At 38.7% G+C, this 19,803-nt stretch overlaps 10 long non-coding RNA genes across 12 annotated transcripts; 1 reads left to right on the forward strand and 9 right to left on the reverse strand.

The window, feature by feature from the left end:
- Positions 1-799: 799 nt before the first annotated feature.
- LOC143504584 (uncharacterized) lies at positions 800-6,621 on the reverse strand. 3 transcript variants are annotated; one of them, XR_013127610.1, is made up of 5 exons: positions 5,865-6,621; positions 5,514-5,599; positions 4,480-4,654; positions 3,998-4,094; positions 800-3,520 (listed from the first exon to the last, which is right to left on the reverse strand). It is a non-coding gene; the product is annotated as an uncharacterized LOC143504584 (long non-coding RNA). The 3 variants fall into 3 exon arrangements; XR_013127609.1 differs by having other exon boundaries at positions 4,480-5,599; XR_013127608.1 differs by having other exon boundaries at positions 5,514-6,621.
- A 182-nt stretch (positions 6,622-6,803) lies between these two features.
- On the forward strand, positions 6,804-8,353 carry LOC143504586 (uncharacterized). Its single transcript, XR_013127611.1, has 3 exons — positions 6,804-7,277; positions 7,619-7,885; positions 8,221-8,353. It is a non-coding gene; the product is annotated as an uncharacterized LOC143504586 (long non-coding RNA).
- LOC143504587 (uncharacterized) lies at positions 7,481-9,614 on the reverse strand. The gene is made up of 2 exons (XR_013127612.1): positions 9,561-9,614; positions 7,481-9,361 (listed from the first exon to the last, which is right to left on the reverse strand). It is a non-coding gene; the product is annotated as an uncharacterized LOC143504587 (long non-coding RNA).
- Positions 9,615-9,999: 385 nt separating this feature from the next.
- Positions 10,000-11,054, reverse strand: LOC143504577 (uncharacterized). The gene is made up of 3 exons (XR_013127604.1): positions 10,431-11,054; positions 10,232-10,355; positions 10,000-10,134 (listed from the first exon to the last, which is right to left on the reverse strand). It is a non-coding gene; the product is annotated as an uncharacterized LOC143504577 (long non-coding RNA).
- Positions 11,055-11,447: 393 nt separating this feature from the next.
- LOC143504573 (uncharacterized) lies at positions 11,448-12,459 on the reverse strand. Its single transcript, XR_013127600.1, has 3 exons — positions 11,840-12,459; positions 11,641-11,764; positions 11,448-11,543 (listed from the first exon to the last, which is right to left on the reverse strand). It is a non-coding gene; the product is annotated as an uncharacterized LOC143504573 (long non-coding RNA).
- Positions 12,460-12,854: 395 nt separating this feature from the next.
- LOC143504576 (uncharacterized) lies at positions 12,855-13,872 on the reverse strand. Its single transcript, XR_013127603.1, has 3 exons — positions 13,249-13,872; positions 13,050-13,173; positions 12,855-12,952 (listed from the first exon to the last, which is right to left on the reverse strand). It is a non-coding gene; the product is annotated as an uncharacterized LOC143504576 (long non-coding RNA).
- A 393-nt stretch (positions 13,873-14,265) lies between these two features.
- Positions 14,266-15,277, reverse strand: LOC143504574 (uncharacterized). The gene is made up of 3 exons (XR_013127601.1): positions 14,658-15,277; positions 14,459-14,582; positions 14,266-14,361 (listed from the first exon to the last, which is right to left on the reverse strand). It is a non-coding gene; the product is annotated as an uncharacterized LOC143504574 (long non-coding RNA).
- Positions 15,278-15,674: 397 nt separating this feature from the next.
- On the reverse strand, positions 15,675-16,529 carry LOC143504578 (uncharacterized). Its single transcript, XR_013127605.1, has 3 exons — positions 16,067-16,529; positions 15,868-15,991; positions 15,675-15,770 (listed from the first exon to the last, which is right to left on the reverse strand). It is a non-coding gene; the product is annotated as an uncharacterized LOC143504578 (long non-coding RNA).
- Positions 16,530-17,060: 531 nt separating this feature from the next.
- Positions 17,061-17,917, reverse strand: LOC143504579 (uncharacterized). The gene is made up of 3 exons (XR_013127606.1): positions 17,455-17,917; positions 17,256-17,379; positions 17,061-17,158 (listed from the first exon to the last, which is right to left on the reverse strand). It is a non-coding gene; the product is annotated as an uncharacterized LOC143504579 (long non-coding RNA).
- A 531-nt stretch (positions 17,918-18,448) lies between these two features.
- LOC143504575 (uncharacterized) lies at positions 18,449-19,466 on the reverse strand. Its single transcript, XR_013127602.1, has 3 exons — positions 18,843-19,466; positions 18,644-18,767; positions 18,449-18,546 (listed from the first exon to the last, which is right to left on the reverse strand). It is a non-coding gene; the product is annotated as an uncharacterized LOC143504575 (long non-coding RNA).
- Between the last annotated feature and the right edge of the window lie 337 nt (positions 19,467-19,803).

The following is a 19,803-nucleotide window of genomic DNA, read 5'->3' on the forward strand; positions in this document are numbered from 1 at the left end:
TGGGACACAACCATTCCTCTTACCCTTTCAGGCTCAGCGAATCTGCTGTGGACTACCGGTTGTTGTAATGACCAACTACCAAGGTCCCTTAGATTTAAACAGTGATGTACCTGTCTAAATTATTCTTCTAACACTGGAAGAAACAAAGATACAAAATTATTTATAGTTCTATTCATGTTTAATGATGGAATGAAGGTTTTTTGTTTATATTATGTTTTTTTTTTGTTACAGACCTGTAACAACTTCTTTAAGAGGCTTCTCTGTCCTCCACTCATTACCTGTATTAATGGCACCAGGATGATGTTTCCTCTTGTGAGTCTTGGTTCCTCCCAAGGTTTCTTCCTATAGTTTTTGAAGGAGATTTTCCTTGACCACTGTTGCCTTTGGCTTGCTCACCAGAATTTTTTTTGTTGTTGATGATTCTGGACTTCTATAAGGGTGCTTTGTGTAAAAACCACTATATAAATACATTTCATTTGATGATTAATGTTTATTAAATGTTCCTTTTCTACACAATGTTTGCATATTTCATTAATTAAGGTAACAGGCTGGTAATATAAATACAGATTTAATACATATTAGCATGGGGGCATAAAGCACAACTTGTAGGTTACTCCAGGACTAGGGTAGGGAACCACTGCACAAAAACATTGAGTATACAGTGGTACCTCGAGATACGAGTTTAATCCGTTCCAGACCCGTGCTCGTATCTCGAACTGCTCGGTTCTGGAAGCAATTTAACAATGTAAAGTATTGTAATTGGTTCCGGTCCTTAAAAAAGTCACAAAACTAGCGTAAATGTGGGGAAAAAAGACATGTTCTTTATTAATAAAGGCACACGCAACATGTATAATTAAACAATAAAATAAATGTAGGAGAAATAGTTATTACAGTACAGTAGTATCAATAAACATGGTACAGTACAGTAAGTACGTACTGTAATCCTTAAATGGCGCTGCGGGGGGTGGGGGGAGTGGGGGGTGTTGTACGAGTCTACTTCACCATACCACACATATGCTTAACAATAGAAACACTTTCACAGTCTAAACGAGACAGGCGAATTAAAGCTGAGAAGACAAAAGGGAGGGGGGAGGGAGTACGGGGGGTGAGGAACCTGATCGATGCACCGGACACACGTACGTACATGCTGAACAATAGAAATTAACAGAGAACATGTTTCAACTGTAAAAAATCTTTTTTTCCATATAGTACTGTACTGCCACCTAGTGGTTCATGCTCGTATCTCGAGCGTGCACTCGGGTGTCGAACAGAAATTTTGCTCGTCTCGGTGCTCGCATCTTGGATCGCTCGTATATAGAGCAGCTCGTATCTCGAGGTACCACTGTACTGGCAGGCAAAATAAAGTCACAATAACAAAAACAATGAATTATGTACAAGAATGTTACATAAAAATGTAGGATATGAGCCCCTTTAATACTAAAATGCTGGCCCATCACTGCACATTCAGATAGGTTTCCATATAGGTGTTGAAAAAGAAAAGGTCAAGTTTCATCTTCATTTCCCTGAGCACAGAGTCATCTCGCCAAACTCTCAACTGTGAGGTCGCTTTTGGTAGATGTGATAAAATCACACCAGAGCAAACCAGTTACTACCAACTGGCCTTGAACCTGCCAAAAGTACTTGTGGTTCCTTTTCAGTTTGGCCTGACCATTGATGAACCTGATGTGTGTGGCGTCCGATATACAGTCAATGTTTGGGCATTTGACTTCAGCAAGCCCAAAGGGAAGATGTGCAGAAGGATCATATACCTTAGCATCAGGGCTGGTACCAAGGTAAGGTGCATCAGGATGTATTAAAAATCCAGACAGTAACACATCTACATTACACAGGTCACTATACTGCTGCAAGACCTCTGGCTCTAGGTCAATACCCCTCTTCATGGCTGACGTCTGCCGCACCCCCTTTAGGATCCTGACTGCTAAAGCCTGACTAGATGACTCCCCCTGAACATTGCAAACTTCCCCAAATCTGCTGGAGGTCAATCGTGGCTGACGCACTTGCTTCCACAGTGGATTTTCTGACAGGCCCCTTGTGTTCTTCTCAATGATGCTGGATAACTCACTAGTGATCTCTAAACTCTCTAAATGGTAAAAGTGATGGTAATTTGGAACAAAATGAAGATGTTGTTCCAAATTTTAGCCATGTACTGGAAGCTGTGGGAATAAGGGGGCATTACCATGCTTACTGATTTCTTGTGTTACCACTGGTGGACACTGATATGACTTTAGTGGACTCAAAATTTGGACCTGTCCCACATGGTTCAGTTCTCTCATATCAGATAAGCCGCACAAGACCTTGCAAATTCCTGGTTGTGGTCTAAGGTCTCTTTTTTTTTTGAGTAAATCTTTTTATTGTCAGTTTTAATTTTAACACTGAACATAGGGGAGCAGAGTACATATATTACAGAGATTTCCATTGCACAGGTTCATAAGACAACACATACACATTCATCTCACAGAGTGAGTGAACTAATAAGAGAGAGGAGAATAAAATAAAAAATAAAATAAAATAAAAGAACACCCCAACCCCTCCTTACATAGACATAGTCCCTAGGCGCTAAGCAAGGAGCTCGTCACTCCATATCTTACTCTGTATCAGGCTTTTACACGATTCTGAACAACAACAGCATATCAGGCCTTGAAGACAGGGAGAGAGGTCATATCGTTATTCTGGAATTGCTGTAAGTAAAAGCTTTTCCATAAAAGCAAAAAAAGGCTTCCATGATCTTTCAAATTTGGAGAGAGAACCGTTCAGAGTGCATCGAATTCGTTCCAGAGTACAATACAGAAGGACATCTCTGATCCACTCGGGATATGTGGGTGGAGCAGGGAGCTTCCATTTTAATAAAATTAGACGTCTTGCTAATAAGGTCACAAAGGCCACAAAATCAGAGCGATATTTTGGCAAGAACAGTTCAGGTGGTGTAACACCGAATACGGCTGTGACAGGGTTAGGATCAAACTGTAGCTCCAAAACCTCTGATAGTGTTGAAAAGATTTCAGTCCAGAACGTGAACAGTGATGGGCACTGCCAGAGCATGTGTATTAGGGAGGCGGGACTTTGGTGGCAGCGATCACATTTTGGGTCCACATCTGGGTAAATTTTGTTAAGTCTAACTTTAGTCCAATATACCCGATGAAAGACTTTACATTGGATCATTCCATGTCTGGCACAATAGGATGATGAATGGATCCTATACAATATTTGCTGCCAGTCATCATCGGGCAGGGGCACACCTAGATCCTTCTCCCATTGTTCTTTAAGATTCAGTAAGGGTGTAGTTTGGACCGAGCTAATTAAGTTGTATAGATGAGAAATAATTTTCTTAAATGTAGTTTGCGGTCTTAAAAACTCATCGAATGGTGTAGACTGTGGAGTTAGTGGAAACTGGGGGTTCATTGAGTTAGCAAAACTGCGCACTTGAAGGTAACGGAAGAAATCGGTCTAAGGTCTCTTAACAGGGCTCCAGCTGATAAAACTGCTGGGTCAGGAAGGGGTCCTAAAAAACAAAAACTATCAGTCCTACCAACCGCTAAAAAGGCGTGGGCGATGTTAAAACAACAGAACATGAGAGGGAGTGTGTTATTTCGAATATCATCATCACAGACGTGATGTTATTCGCGATAACACATGCCCTCAAGTGTTCTATTGCTTTCATACAACAATTTTTACAAAATAAAGAGGATAAATCAAAGAAGCCCTGAATTTCATATTGAATATGCTTTAATATTGACAATATCTTCCACCAAAAACTAGTTCCACATGTATAACGAGTGCTGTCTCTCGTTATAAAGTATTGTCAATATTAAGACATATTCAGTATGACATTTAGGGCTTCTATGACTTATTTTCTTTCTTTATTTTGTAAAAACTGTTGTATAAAAGCAACTCTCGAGGTTGTGTGTTATGTTATCATGAATAACACAGTCCCTCTCTATTGCTTAATTATACCAAATTATATTATTAAAATACTCACCTGGGTATGCTCGATAGAATGTAGACTTAACACAGCTTCGTCCTGGTGCCTTTGGCTTCCGTACCACAAGTTCATCTATGGGTTCTGGACGAATCCCCTTTAACAAATGCAGAAACAGTCACCAGAAGAGTTACCAGTTAATTAAAACACCTGCCCTGTAGCTACCTTCACTGGCCATTTTATCAGGTCAATACATCACAGTGACCTTAAGTGTACAATTACTGTCTGCAGAGCCGCAGCTGATCTGCAAAATACCCCCTCTGTACCACATTCACAGCAGTGACACTGACATTGTTTGGTATATCAGACATAACAGTCCCATGCAAGTATGGGAATGTCATATATAGTATAAGTATATAGCATGGGGCGTACACGGGCACTAATATACTGTGAAGACCAACTGCTTGACTGCAGGATGCAACTGTTTACCAACAATTTGAACCTGCAAACTTTAAACTATCAAACTGGTTCAGACATCTTACCTGGTTCCTTGGTCTGTGCCATGTTTGAAGGACACTAGTGCATGATAGTGGTGGTGGCACTGTTTTTGCCCCCATTGTGCTGTAGTGTGCAGCTTGAAAAAGCAGTGCAACCAAATGGTTACACAAAGCCGAAGCTGTTTAACACCACAGGCTTCATAACTGCTTGCAGTACAACCTTGAAAGAAAGAACAACAACATTAGAATAAAAGATGCAGATGTTACACTATAAGAATACACTCACTCATAAGGAATGGTTAAGTTAAAAAAATCTAATTCTCACAATTTTCCACTTAAGTGTAGCAGATTGGCAAAAACATTTTCCCCTATTTCAGTGAAAAAAATGGAGCCGCAAAGCTTAAAAGACTTTGAATCACTGGATGCCAATTATCACCCAAACCGTTTCCATAACTACAAGCCCAAAACTTACCACTAAAACAGCATACAAGATCTGTAGGGAGTTCAGACTAGTCGATATGATTCAAGACATAGAACTTAAGGATTCAGGTGACTCTTGACTTTCAGTAATTAATAGCCACATTAGTATTGCAGCTTCAGTTTAAAACTAAAGCAAAATTTGGAAACCCAACATGTATTGGCTGATCAATGTAACTGAAAGGAACAAATTATAAACTTTAAACTGTCCAAAACTGCACCCTATTCACTACATAGTTTTGAGATTTGTTTTTTTTGTGTGCCTGAAATTAAACTGAGGAACAGTTTAAATCCTACCATGCACTGCATTAGACTTAGGTGTCCAATGATGTGGCAATCCTTACAGCAGTCCTGAGGACCCCACAGCATTAACATTTCTGCATTTGCCCTCATTTAGTGAACCTGATTCTACTCATTTGTGATATACAAAGAGTTGCCAGTTTATTAGAACACTTGCCCTGTAGCTACCTTCACTGGTCACGTTATCAGGTGTGTAAGAAGAAATAAAATATAATGCACTAGAGGGCACCGGCTAATGCATGTGGATGTTTCTAAGGAATACGGAGTAGGGCATCGTTTCGGACTCCTGAACATTGAGAAACCTGTAGTGTATGGGGCTCCTCGTTTTTTCTCATCGACCGGTAACACCTTGCCTGCACCACTACTTCCTCATTCACTATATCTGACACTGCATTTGAAAGGGGGAGAGTTAGCTTGATTAGCTTACTGACAACTTCACCTGTGGAGAGCTAAAGGCTTGTTACAGACACATCTTGACATTCTCATTTAAAACTGAAAATATGCTGTACTACTTTGTTACATTAACGTTAGATAAATAGCCCTCCGTTAACAGCTACTTGCTATAATTACCACTAGTTAACAGGTTTGTTAGCTACTAGCTAGTACAGAGTAGGCTAACTTAGTTAGCTAACTAATGTTTGCAAGTCACTTACCTTGGGCGCCCAATGGAGAATGGGTTCTTCCTGGAGTTTTTCCTTGCCATGGTCATTTTTTACGGGGTATATACAGAATATTAAGACAACATGAGGGTTAAGAGAAAACCCTCAACAAACATAAGCTACCATAAACGCATACAATTTTGTACACATGAAAAGCTTGTATTAATATACAGAATCCACTGCCATTTTGTTATGAACCATTCATTTTAAAGATGGCTGCAGACTTGGCAAAGACTAGAGTAAACTAATTGAAGACAGGAACATGACACAGATGAAACATGACAAACGAGGGGCTGAACAGGCATGGAACAGGTAAACAATACAAGGAAGGGGAACACTGAGGGTGAGAAGTGTCTCACCCCGCGGAGTGCTCTGACCCAAATGGGCAGCCAGGACAGGAAACTGGTTGGGGCAAGGGAACAGGATTGAGGAGTAGAGCAAACGTGGGGGGTCTGGTTGAGACATAGGAATGAGCCTGGGGGAGACAGAGCGGATAACGGAGGAAGACAGATGGAAGTCAAGAAGAGAGCGGTCTGGGAGTAGGGGAAGAGGTTAACACAATGGTAAGACAAACATGCACAGGGACCAGATGGACAGCTGCATGGCTGGACGAGTGCAGGCCCCAGGCGGGCCTCTGGAACGGGTGCAGGCCCCAGGCGGGCCTCTGGAACGGGTGCAGGCCCCAGGCGGGCCTCTGGAACAGGTCTCGCTGTGGCAGATGATACGGTGTAATAGGGCAGCGCTGTAGCTGACAAGATGGTGTCCGGGGGGGGGGGGGGGGGGGGGGGGGGGGGGGGGGGGGTTGTTTTCAAACAGCATCTGTATACTTCTCTGTATATTTGATAAGTGTTTACTGTTTTCGTTTTTGTACACACACACACACACACACACACATACATATATATATATATATATATATATATATATATTGAATTGCAGTACCTTTTTAAATTTTGTTTTTATTTCTTACATTACCAGCATTAACTCCTTGTCAATGTGAAAACTGTTATTATTTGGCTTCCCTCTTAGGTATGTTACAGTACTCTATAAAATGTGCACATAATGACAATTACACTGTTTTAAGCTTTTAATTTTTTTTTCCAATAAATGTTGAGCATATTGTAATATTTTACATATTTTTTAAATGCTCTTTTAATTACAAAATTTTCACAATTGTTTCAGCCAAACCCATGACCTTGCCATTGCTAGTGCTTTGCTTAGTAGCAAATATGTACCATTAAGTTAATAATTGTGCCATTCACATATTTTTTATTTTTATATATTCTGCAACATTCTAGAGTAAGGGGGGATCAGGGAGTTGAGAATGTCCAGATAGCACGCTTCATGTTCAGTCCGTGGTACTGGGAGGAGCAGTTTCATTTCTGGAAAAAGTGTCCACAACCAGCGGTGCGTTTAAACCAAAATATGTATCAGACATTCTCATATTCTCTTTAATCCTGTGAAGATCTCTGAGATTAAGGATACACAAACTGTAGTCTTGTTTTCAAGTAACATTGTAGGCTTTGATGATTTTTCTGCTCTTAATGTAACAATTAACGCTTTTAGTTGATTAAAAATTACATGCTTTTACCTGTGTTTTGGCCTTAACCCAAATTTTAATGTTATTCAGGAATTCTAACATGCTTTCTATAAGTAATTATTTCGAAACAGGACCATTCCATATTGTAAATGGAGGCTACTACAGCAGTACTTACTGTCTTCTGAGGTGCAGTACTTTTACTTTTTAGTATCGAGAGATTATGGAGAGATGTGTGGACTGCAGTGACCAGCGTGTACTATGATGTCCTCCACTATCTTGAGGAAGGCAACTATCTTGACATGGCAGACCAAACATACATTTTCTGTTGCCATTATACCTTTGTACCAAGACTTCAAGATGACCTAGACATTTTTCAAGATGGCTGGGACAATCACCAGAAGGCAACAGGACTCCAAACCAACTGTGGGCAATAGGACACGTTTATCAGCCAGTTCAGGAGCCCCAAAATGAGGAGGTGGGTATGTTGTTACCCATCACATGTCTGTATTTACTCTAATACACTTGGAAGTTTTTTTGATTCAACACTGACCCTGGATTACCCAGTCCTGCATATTTTTGTGTATTTCTTCCTCTAACACACCTCCTTAACCTAATAGAGGGTTTGTTAATGAACGTATTTGGTGGTATGGATGCAGGGTAAATAGTAACATGTAGGGCATGAGGTACTCCAGGACCAGGGTTTAGAACCCCTGGTTTAAGCCAGGTCAGGTTTAAGTACTATAAGAAATCTCAAACTATTGGTTGGTACAACGCACTTCCTTGATTTTTGCTTTTTTATTTTTTATCTAGGCATTGGACATCCCAGAGATTGACTGGGAGAGCAGTGGGTTACCTCACATTAGAAATGCTGGAATTCATGTTGCTGCAACAGGCTGTCCACTTACAGCAGAGCAGTTTACAGCACTCAGAGACCTCATTGACCCCAGAGCAACATCACAGTCACGTGGTGCTGACATCTACATGGCTGCTGTGCAGTTCTACCAGACTCTTTGAGTGAGAGGTTTATGAATGTGTTTTGGAGGATGATGGGGGTGAAGGCAAGAAAACTGCTGCAGTGGATCGTTTTCAAATAGAAAAGACTGGAAATGTTAAGACACTATTGCCTTAAACATTTAAGTTTTCATCAATGTCTTAAAACTAGTAGTTTCCTAATAGGAAGTATAAAGATATCCCATAAAAGCTTAAATGTATTCATTACAATTTTATTTGTAATTCACAATGTCAAGTAGAACACAAATAAAAGTTTATGTACTTCCAAGATTGTCACTTGTGACCAATATTTTGTTAATGAAAGGTGGTGTATGGTAACAAAAAAGGGTTTATGCATTACAGTAGAGAAACACTTCTCTGCAGAATGTAAACAGACATTCAAAGACATGCACAATTGTAACAATGCTTGCACAGTCAGCATGTTAATAAAAGTAATAATAAAAATTAGTGGTGGGCCGTTAACGGCATTAACGCCGATAACGGCCCACCACTAATATATATATATTTATGTCTATATAGGATATATATATGGTAAAATGTAACCATGGTCAAAGAAAATTTTTTCCACTTAGAAAATCAACAGATCCTCTAGAGCAGGGGTCACCAACATGGCGCCCGCAAGGACGTCATGAGTCGCCCGCGGGCCTGTTCTAAAAATAGCTCACAATGAGCTGCATCTTTTTTTTTTTTGCTACTATTAGAGATTGTCCGCGATTGCCGTGTGGCTACTAGCTAGCGGGCTATGTAAATAATGTACTCGCCAACCAACAAACAATAGCAAAATGTAACGCAATCACCATAATTGTACTGTCCTTCCAACTTTGCACTGTGCAGAGGAGGAACTGGCAGCAAGGTTGAACACTTCTCTTCCATTAATACTCTGAAGACCACAGGTTGTCCACAGGTTTAATAACGTAGAAAGTGTGAAACTGAATAAAAACTACAACAAAATACAATTACAACATATACTATTGTAATAATACACGGTCCCTACAGTGTAACATAGCATACATTGACACTGTATTAGTGCACTATAAACATTTGGCTTCAATAATATATGACAGCTACAGAATAAATTTATCTGATATTGCAATATATCATGATAGAACTAAATATAAGTAAATAAACAATATACATACAGACGATACCACGAAAGACGAAGGATGAAGGCAGATGCATGTGGATTATCTGTCAGTCATCAAACACATGTAAAACATCCATGAACTTTCTACTTCCTGTGATGTTACTGACTATTTACAAAATCACTAATAGGAGGTGCTAAAGCTACACTTACAACACTAACAGCACAAGCTAACAGCACAATAATAATTGAAAGAAACTCATACCAGTCTCAATGAACTGCTGAAAATATCCCGAGATGCGACACTTGTTTTCCAGTGGTCAGTCGTCATCATCATCATCTGCACTGCTTTCAGTGGGCCAGCGTATGTATGGGAGCAATATCTTAAAAACAAAAGCACTCAAGACTCCTGCTGTTTGTATATGTCTAGGTCATGTACACCACATAAATGTGTTATCGAAAATTGTTTTCTTTAAAAAATATGTACATAAACATACCTGTGGCATAAGTGAATATTCACTTTCCTTTGGAAAAACCTGCACATCTTTCCTTTCAATCAACAGTGACCACACCTTGGTTTCCTTTAGTCCTTTCCAAATTTGTTTCAACTGACGCAATCGTCTACCAATTACCTGCAGATTTGGCAAAAGTCACAATACAATACTGCTTAATTTCATGTAATGTATTAAAATTTGCAGTGAAATGGAATGTGTAGATAGGGCATGTTACCGCATGTGACAAAAGGCGTTCAAAGAGCCACCTTCTGTTTGTATTGGTTGGGCCAGGTAGATCCCAAGAAAGATTCAAGGACAGCCTGGCATTCATCTTCACTGAGTTCATCATCTCCATCAACCTGGACATAAATGGCTGCAACAACTTTTTCAATAAAAATAGAAAGAAAAAAAAATTAAACACATGATGTACATACCAATTTGATGATTTCTCGTATATCATGGTCAGGACAATCTTCTATTTGCACTGTGGCTGTCTCAGGTGAATCATGGACAATTGCTCTGCTGAGTCCAGGCAGCCGAGGCCCCCCATGTAAGAATGTCCCAGCATCCGTCCAGCTACTAGAAACATGTCACCCTCAATGAGGAACTGGGATGATGAAGGGACCAGATGATCAGGTTCACCTTCAAATAGGCATGTCCTTTCGGTATTTCCTGTAATTGAAAGATGGACACGAATGTCAACATTTCTAATTCCAAGAAAAAGTAATAAACATGTGTAACAATGATCATCATCAGTGTGAAACTGAATAAAAACTACAACAAAATACAATTACAACATATACTATTGTAATAATACACGGTCCCTACAGTGTAACATAGCATACATTGACACTGTATTAGTGCACTATAAACATTTGGCTTCAATAATATATGACAGCTACAGAATAAATTTATCTGATATTGCAATATATCATGATAGAACTAAATATAAGTAAATAAACAATATACATACAGACGATACCACGAAAGACGAAGGATGAAGGCAGATGCATGTGGATTATCTGTCAGTCATCAAACACATGTAAAACATCCATGAACTTTCTACTTCCTGTGATGTTACTGACTATTTACAAAATCACTAATAGGAGGTGCTAAAGCTACACTTACAACACTAACAGCACAAGCTAACAGCACAATAATAATTGAAAGAAACTCATACCAGTCTCAATGAACTGCTGAAAATATCCCGAGATGCGACACTTGTTTTCCAGTGGTCAGTCGTCATCATCATCATCTGCACTGCTTTCAGTGGGCCAGCGTATGTATGGGAGCAATATCTTAAAAACAAAAGCACTCAAGACTCCTGCTGTTTGTATATGTCTAGGTCATGTACACCACATAAATGTGTTATCGAAAATTGTTTTCTTTAAAAAATATGTACATAAACATACCTGTGGCATAAGTGAATATTCACTTTCCTTTGGAAAAACCTGCACATCTTTCCTTTCAATCAACAGTGACCACACCTTGGTTTCCTTTAGTCCTTTCCAAATTTGTTTCAACTGACGCAATCGTCTACCAATTACCTGCAGATTTGGCAAAAGTCACAATACAATACTGCTTAATTTCATGTAATGTATTAAAATTTGCAGTGAAATGGAATGTGTAGATAGGGCATGTTACCGCATGTGACAAAAGGCGTTCAAAGAGCCACCTTCTGTTTGTATTGGTTGGGCCAGGTAGATCCCAAGAAAGATTCAAGGACAGTCTGGCATTCATCTTCACTGAGTTCATCATCTCCATCAACCTGGACATAAATGGCTGCAACAACTTTTTCAATAAAAATAGAAAGAAAAAAAAATTAAACACATGATGTACATACCAATTTGATGATTTCTCGTATATCATGGTCAGGACAATCTTCTATTTGCACTGTGGCTGTCTCAGGTGAATCATGGACAATTGCTCTGCTGAGTCCAGGCAGCCGAGGCCCCCCATGTAAGAATGTCCCAGCATCCGTCCAGCTACTAGAAACATGTCACCCTCAATGAGGAACTGGGATGATGAAGGGACCAGATGATCAGGTTCACCTTCAAATAGGCATGTCCTTTCGGTATTTCCTGTAATTGAAAGATGGACACGAATGTCAACATTTCTAATTCCAAGAAAAAGTAATAAACATGTGTAACAATGATCATCATCAGTGTGAAACTGAATAAAAACTACAACAAAATACAATTACAACATATACTATTGTAATAATACACGGTCCCTACAGTGTAACATAGCATACATTGACACTGTATTAGTGCACTATAAACATTTGGCTTCAATAATATATGACAGCTACAGAATAAATTTATCTGATATTGCAATATATCATGATAGAACTAAATATAAGTAAATAAACAATATACATACAGACGATACCACGAAAGACGAAGGATGAAGGCAGATGCATGTGGATTATCTGTCAGTCATCAAACACATGTAAAACATCCATGAACTTTCTACTTCCTGTGATGTTACTGACTATTTACAAAATCACTAATAGGAGGTGCTAAAGCTACACTTACAACACTAACAGCACAAGCTAACAGCACAATAATAATTGAAAGAAACTCATACCAGTCTCAATGAACTGCTGAAAATATCCCGAGATGCGACACTTGTTTTCCAGTGGTCAGTCGTCATCATCATCATCTGCACTGCTTTCAGTGGGCCAGCGTATGTATGGGAGCAATATCTTAAAAACAAAAGCACTCAAGACTCCTGCCGTTTGTATATGTCTAGGTCATGTACACCACATAAATGTGTTATCGAAAATTGTTTTCTTTAAAAAATATGTACATAAACATACCTGTGGCATAAGTGAATATTCACTTTCCTTTGGAAAAACCTGCACATCTTTCCTTTCAATCAACAGTGACCACACCTTGGTTTCCTTTAGTCCTTTCCAAATTTGTTTCAACTGACGCAATCGTCTACCAATTACCTGCAGATTTGGCAAAAGTCACAATACAATACTGCCTAATTTCATGTAATGTATTAAAATTTGCAGTGAAATGGAATGTGTAGATAGGGCATGTTACCGCATGTGACAAAAGGCGTTCAAAGAGCCACCTTCTGTTTGTATTGGTTGGGCCAGGTAGATCCCAAGAAAGATTCAAGGACAGCCTGGCATTCATCTTCACTGAGTTCATCATCTCCATCAACCTGGACATAAATGGCTGCAACAACTTTTTCAATAAAAATAGAAAGAAAAAAAAATTAAACACATGATGTACATACCAATTTGATGATTTCTCGTATATCATGGTCAGGACAATCTTCTATTTGCACTGTGGCTGTCTCAGGTGAATCATGGACAATTGCTCTGCTGAGTCCAGGCAGCCGAGGCCCCCCATGTAAGAATGTCCCAGCATCCGTCCAGCTACTAGAAACATGTCACCCTCAATGAGGAACTGGGATGATGAAGGGACCAGATGATCAGGTTCACCTTCAAATAGGCATGTCCTTTCGGTATTTCCTGTAATTGAAAGATGGACACGAATGTCAACATTTCTAATTCCAAGAAAAAGTAATAAACATGTGTAACAATGATCATCATCAGTGTGAAACTGAATAAAAACTACAACAAAATACAATTACAACATATACTATTGTAATAATACACGGTCCCTACAGTGTAACATAGCATACATTGACACTGTATTAGTGCACTATAAACATTTGGCTTCAATAATATATGACAGCTACAGAATAAATTTATCTGATATTGCAATATATCATGATAGAACTAAATATAAGTAAATAAACAATATACATACAGACGATACCACGAAAGACGAAGGATGAAGGCAGATGCATGTGGATTATCTGTCAGTCATCAAACACATGTAAAACATCCATGAACTTTCTACTTCCTGTGATGTTACTGACTATTTACAAAATCACTAATAGGAGGTGCTAAAGCTACACTTACAACACTAACAGCACAAGCTAACAGCACAATAATAATTGAAAGAAACTCATACCAGTCTCAATGAACTGCTGAAAATATCCCGAGATGCGACACTTGTTTTCCAGTGGTCAGTCGTCATCATCATCATCTGCACTGCTTTCAGTGGGCCAGCGTATGTATGGGAGCAATATCTTAAAAACAAAAGCACTCAAGACTCCTGCTGTTTGTATATGTCTAGGTCATGTACACCACATAAATGTGTTATCGAAAATTGTTTTCTTTAAAAAATATGTACATAAACATACCTGTGGCATAAGTGAATATTCACTTTCCTTTGGAAAAACCTGCACATCTTTCCTTTCAATCAACAGTGACCACACCTTGGTTTCCTTTAGTCCTTTCCAAATTTGTTTCAACTGACGCAATCGTCTACCAATTACCTGCAGATTTGGCAAAAGTCACAATACAATACTGCTTAATTTCATGTAATGTATTAAAATTTGCAGTGAAATGGAATGTGTAGATAGGGCATGTTACCGCATGTGACAAAAGGCGTTCAAAGAGCCACCTTCTGTTTGTATTGGTTGGGCCAGGTAGATCCCAAGAAAGATTCAAGGACAGTCTGGCATTCATCTTCACTGAGTTCATCATCTCCATCAACCTGGACATAAATGGCTGCAACAACTTTTTCAATAAAAATAGAAAGAAAAAAAAATTAAACACATGATGTACATACCAATTTGATGATTTCTCGTATATCATGGTCAGGACAATCTTCTATTTGCACTGTGGCTGTCTCAGGTGAATCATGGACAATTGCTCTGCTGAGTCCAGGCAGCCGAGGCCCCCCATGTAAGAATGTCCCAGCATCCGTCCAGCTACTAGAAACATGTCACCCTCAATGAGGAACTGGGATGATGAAGGGACCAGATGATCAGGTTCACCTTCAAATAGGCATGTCCTTTCGGTATTTCCTGTAATTGAAAGATGGACACGAATGTCAACATTTCTAATTCCAAGAAAAAGTAATAAACATGTGTAACAATGATCATCATCAGTGTGAAACTGAATAAAAACTACAACAAAATACAATTACAACATATACTATTGTAATAATACACGGTCCCTACAGTGTAACATAGCATACATTGACACTGTATTAGTGCACTATAAACATTTGGCTTCAATAATATATGACAGCTACAGAATAAATTTATCTGATATTGCAATATATCATGATAGAACTAAATATAAGTAAATAAACAATATACATACAGACGATACCACGAAAGACGAAGGATGAAGGCAGATGCATGTGGATTATCTGTCAGTCATCAAACACATGTAAAACATCCATGAACTTTCTACTTCCTGTGATGTTACTGACTATTTACAAAATCACTAATAGGAGGTGCTAAAGCTACACTTACAACACTAACAGCACAAGCTAACAGCACAATAATAATTGAAAGAAACTCATACCAGTCTCAATGAACTGCTGAAAATATCCCGAGATGCGACACTTGTTTTCCAGTGGTCAGTCGTCATCATCATCATCTGCACTGCTTTCAGTGGGCCAGCGTATGTATGGGAGCAATATCTTAAAAACAAAAGCACTCAAGACTCCTGCTGTTTGTATATGTCTAGGTCATGTACACCACATAAATGTGTTATCGAAAATTGTTTTCTTTAAAAAATATGTACATAAACATACCTGTGGCATAAGTGAATATTCACTTTCCTTTGGAAAAACCTGCACATCTTTCCTTTCAATCAACAGTGACCACACCTTGGTTTCCTTTAGTCCTTTCCAAATTTGTTTCAACTGACGCAATCGTCTACCAATTACCTGCAGATTTGGCAAAAGTCACAATACAATACTGCTTAATTTCATGTAATGTATTAAAATTTGCAGTGAAATGGAATGTGTAGATAGGGCATGTTACCGCATGTGACAAAAGGCGTTCAAAGAGCCACCTTCTGTTTGTATTGGTTGGGCCAGGTAGATCCCAAGAAAGATTCAAGGACAGTCTGGCATTCATCTTCACTGAGTTCATCATCTCCATCAACCTGGACATAAATGGCTGCAACAACTTTTTCAATAAAAATAGAAAGAAAAAAAAATTAAACACATGATGTACATACCAATTTGATGATTTCTCGTATATCATGGTCAGGACAATCTTCTATTTGCACTGTGGCTGTCTCAGGTGAATCATGGACAATTGCTCTGCTGAGTCCAGGCAGCCGAGGCCCCCCATGTAAGAATGTCCCAGCATCCGTCCAGCTACTAGAAACATGTCACCCTCAATGAGGAACTGGGATGATGAAGGGACCAGATGATCAGGTTCACCTTCAAATAGGCATGTCCTTTCGGTATTTCCTGTAATTGAAAGATGGACACGAATGTCAACATTTCTAATTCCAAGAAAAAGTAATAAACATGTGTAACAATGATCATCATCAGTGTGAAACTGAATAAAAACTACAACAAAATACAATTACAACATATACTATTGTAATAATACACGGTCCCTACAGTGTAACATAGCATACATTGACACTGTATTAGTGCACTATAAACATTTGGCTTCAATAATATATGACAGCTACAGAATAAATTTATCTGATATTGCAATATATCATGATAGAACTATACATACAGACGATACCACGAAAGACGAAGGATGAAGGCAGATGCATGTGGATTATCTGTCAGTCATCAAACACATGTAAAACATCCATGAACTTTCTACTTCCTGTGATGTTACTGACTATTTACAAAATCACTAATAGGAGGTGCTAAAGCTACACTTACAACACTAACAGCACAAGCTAACAGCACAATAATAATTGAAAGAAACTCATACCAGTCTCAATGAACTGCTGAAAATATCCCGAGATGCGACACTTGTTTTCCAGTGGTCAGTCGTCATCATCATCATCTGCACTGCTTTCAGTGGGCCAGCGTATGTACGGGAGCAATATCTTAAAAACAAAAGCACTCAAGACTCCTGCTGTTTGTATATGTCTAGGTCATGTACACCACATAAATGTGTTATCGAAAATTGTTTTCTTTAAAAAATATGTACATAAACATACCTGTGGCATAAGTGAATATTCACTTTCCTTTGGAAAAACCTGCACATCTTTCCTTTCAATCAACAGTGACCACACCTTGGTTTCCTTTAGTCCTTTCCAAATTTGTTTCAACTGACGCAATCGTCTACCAATTACCTGCAGATTTGGCAAAAGTCACAATACAATACTGCTTAATTTCATGTAATGTATTAAAATTTGCAGTGAAATGGAATGTGTAGATAGGGCATGTTACCGCATGTGACAAAAGGCGTTCAAAGAGCCACCTTCTGTTTGTATTGGTTGGGCCAGGTAGATCCCAAGAAAGATTCAAGGACAGCCTGGCATTCATCTTCACTGAGTTCATCATCTCCATCAACCTGGACATAAATGGCTGCAACAACTTTTTCAATAAAAATAGAAAGAAAAAAAAATTAAACACATGATGTACATACCAATTTGATGATTTCTCGTATATCATGGTCAGGACAATCTTCTATTTGCACTGTGGCTGTCTCAGGTGAATCATGGACAATTGCTCTGCTGAGTCCAGGCAGCCGAGGCCCCCCATGTAAGAATGTCCCAGCATCCGTCCAGCTACTAGAAACATGTCACCCTCAATGAGGAACTGGGATGATGAAGGGACCAGATGATCAGGTTCACCTTCAAATAGGCATGTCCTTTCGGTATTTCCTGTAATTGAAAGATGGACACGAATGTCAACATTTCTAATTCCAAGAAAAAGTAATAAACATGTGTAACAATGATCATCATCAGTGTGAAACTGAATAAAAACTACAACAAAATACAATTACAACATATACTATTGTAATAATACACGGTCCCTACAGTGTAACATAGCATACATTGACACTGTATTAGTGCACTATAAACATTTGGCTTCAATAATATATGACAGCTACAGAATAAATTTATCTGATATTGCAATATATCATGATAGAACTATACATACAGACGATACCACGAAAGACGAAGGATGAAGGCAGATGCATGTGGATTATCTGTCAGTCATCAAACACATGTAAAACATCCATGAACTTTCTACTTCCTGTGATGTTACTGACTATTTACAAAATCACTAATAGGAGGTGCTAAAGCTACACTTACAACACTAACAGCACAAGCTAACAGCACAATAATAATTGAAAGAAACTCATACCAGTCTCAATGAACTGCTGAAAATATCCCGAGATGCGACACTTGTTTTCCAGTGGTCAGTCGTCATCATCATCATCTGCACTGCTTTCAGTGGGCCAGCGTATGTACGGGAGCAATATCTTAAAAACAAAAGCACTCAAGACTCCTGCTGTTTGTATATGTCTAGGTCATGTACACCACATAAATGTGTTATCGAAAATTGTTTTCTTTAAAAAATATGTACATAAACATACCTGTGGCATAAGTGAATATTCACTTTCCTTTGGAAAAACCTGCACATCTTTCCTTTCAATCAACAGTGACCACACCTTGGTTTCCTTTAGTCCTTTCCAAATTTGTTTCAACTGACGCAATCGTCTACCAATTACCTGCAGATTTGGCAAAAGTCACAATACAATACTGCTTAATTTCATGTAATGTATTAAAATTTGCAGTGAAATGGAATGTGTAGATAGGGCATGTTACCGCATGTGACAAAAGGCGTTCAAAGAGCCACCTTCTGTTTGTATTGGTTGGGCCAGGTAGATCCCAAGAAAGATTCAAGGACAGCCTGGCATTCATCTTCACTGAGTTCATCATCTCCATCAACCTGGACATAAATGGCTGCAACAACTTTTTCAATAAAAATAGAAAGAAAAAAAAATTAAACACATGATGTACATACCAATTTGATGATTTCTCGTATATCATGGTCAGGACAATCTTCTATTTGCACTGTGGCTGTCTCAGGTGAATCATGGACAATTGCTCTGCTGAGTCCAGGCAGCCGAGGCCCCCCATGTAAGAATGTCCCAGCATCCGTCCAGCTACTAGAAACATGTCACCCTCAATGAGGAACTGGGATGATGAAGGGACCAGATGATCAGGTTCACCTTCAAATAGGCATGTCCTTTCGGTATTTCCTGTAATTGAAAGATGGACACGAATGTCAACATTTCTAATTCCAAGAAAAAGTAATAAACATGTGTAACAATGATCATCATCAGTGTGAAACTGAATAAAAACTACAACAAAATACAATTACAACATATACTATTGTAATAATACACGGTCCCTACAGTGTAACATAGCATACATTGACACTGTATTAGTGCACTATAAACATTTGGCTTCAATAATATATGACAGCTACAGAATAAATTTATCTGATATTGCAATATATCATGATAGAACTAAATATAAGTAAATAAACAATATACATACAGACGATACCACGAAAGACGAAGGATGAAGGCAGATGCATGTGGATTATCTGTCAGTCATCAAACACATGTAAAACATCCATGAACTTTCTACTTCCTGTGATGTTACTGACTATTTACAAAATCACTAATAGGAGGTGCTAAAGCTACACTTACAACACTAACAGCACAAGCTAACAGCACAATAATAATTGAAAGAAACTCATACCAGTCTCAATGAACTGCTGAAAATATCCCGAGATGCGACACTTGTTTTCCAGTGGTCAGTCGTCATCATCATCATCTGCACTGCTTTCAGTGGGCCAGCGTATGTATGGGAGCAATATCTTAAAAACAAAAGCACTCAAGACTCCTGCCGTTTGTATATGTCTAGGTCATGTACACCACATAAATGTGTTATCGAAAATTGTTTTCTTTAAAAAA

This window comes from Brachyhypopomus gauderio, unplaced genomic scaffold (assembly GCF_052324685.1).
Source record: "Brachyhypopomus gauderio isolate BG-103 unplaced genomic scaffold, BGAUD_0.2 sc303, whole genome shotgun sequence".
In the NCBI taxonomy this organism is placed as follows: domain Eukaryota; kingdom Metazoa; phylum Chordata; class Actinopteri; order Gymnotiformes; family Hypopomidae; genus Brachyhypopomus; species Brachyhypopomus gauderio.